The sequence below is a fragment of the Carlito syrichta genome, unplaced genomic scaffold (genome assembly GCF_000164805.1).
Source record: "Carlito syrichta isolate Samal-C Ts95f unplaced genomic scaffold, Tarsius_syrichta-2.0.1 Scaffold314796, whole genome shotgun sequence".
In the NCBI taxonomy this organism is placed as follows: Eukaryota; Metazoa; Chordata; class Mammalia; order Primates; family Tarsiidae; genus Carlito; species Carlito syrichta.
Window position 1 is genome coordinate 821,112 of NW_007258892.1, and position 921 is coordinate 822,032.

The following is a 921-nucleotide window of genomic DNA, read 5'->3' on the forward strand; positions in this document are numbered from 1 at the left end:
TGCCCAGGCGGGTCTCGAACCCACAGGCTCAGACAATCCACTCACCTCAGCCTCCCAAGGGCGCGGGATTACAGGCTGAGCCACCGAGCCCAGCTTGGATCCTTTTTTTAATGAAATTTTCCTCTTTAAGAAACTGCTACAGCCTCTGCCTTGGACCTAATCAAGATGCCTATGAATGTATACATTTATGGATGTTAATATAATACACCTTTTAAACTCCCCTTTGTGTTGGGATTCTCGATCTGTATTTTGTGCATGTCTCCGCTATGCTCTGGGAGGTTGCTGTAATATTTATGCTGAGCCAGGCAGGGTACACCCACCCAAATGCATTTTATCTAAATGCGATTTGGTCTGGGACATCTTGGTAATCAGGGAAGACAAAGCAGATTAAAAGCATGTGAGAGGCCAGTTTTTCCGATGAGTTCAAACATGCTCGGCTGATAGAAACCACTCGACACAGGGCATGGGTGTGACTCGGTGGGGGAGCGGGGAAGGAGGAAGGGTTGGGGTCAGGTTGTGACGAGGAGGTGGGGGTTTATCCAAGCCAAGGAGTCTGTCTGGGATGCCAGCCATGAGTAAAGTCAGCTTCAGCACAGATGTCTGTGATGGAGTAACCCTACATTTTTATGTTTCCAAACTGATTTCCTGGGGGAGATTTTTGAGAATTCACAACATGTTTTAAGGCCAGGCAATCTTTTGGGGTTTGTTATTCTTCTCCTAGGACGCTATAACATTCGCTATGAGGAAAACCCAAGAACATGATCTACTATGACACCCAATGGTGAAATGGCAAGGGGAAGTAAATGGGTTATGCCTATTGCGAATCTACTATGGACTTTTCTTGTTTTTTCCTCTCTGACTATCACAGAAGAGGTTACTAAGTTTCAGAGAGAACCAGGAATTAGTATCTGAAGGTCTAAA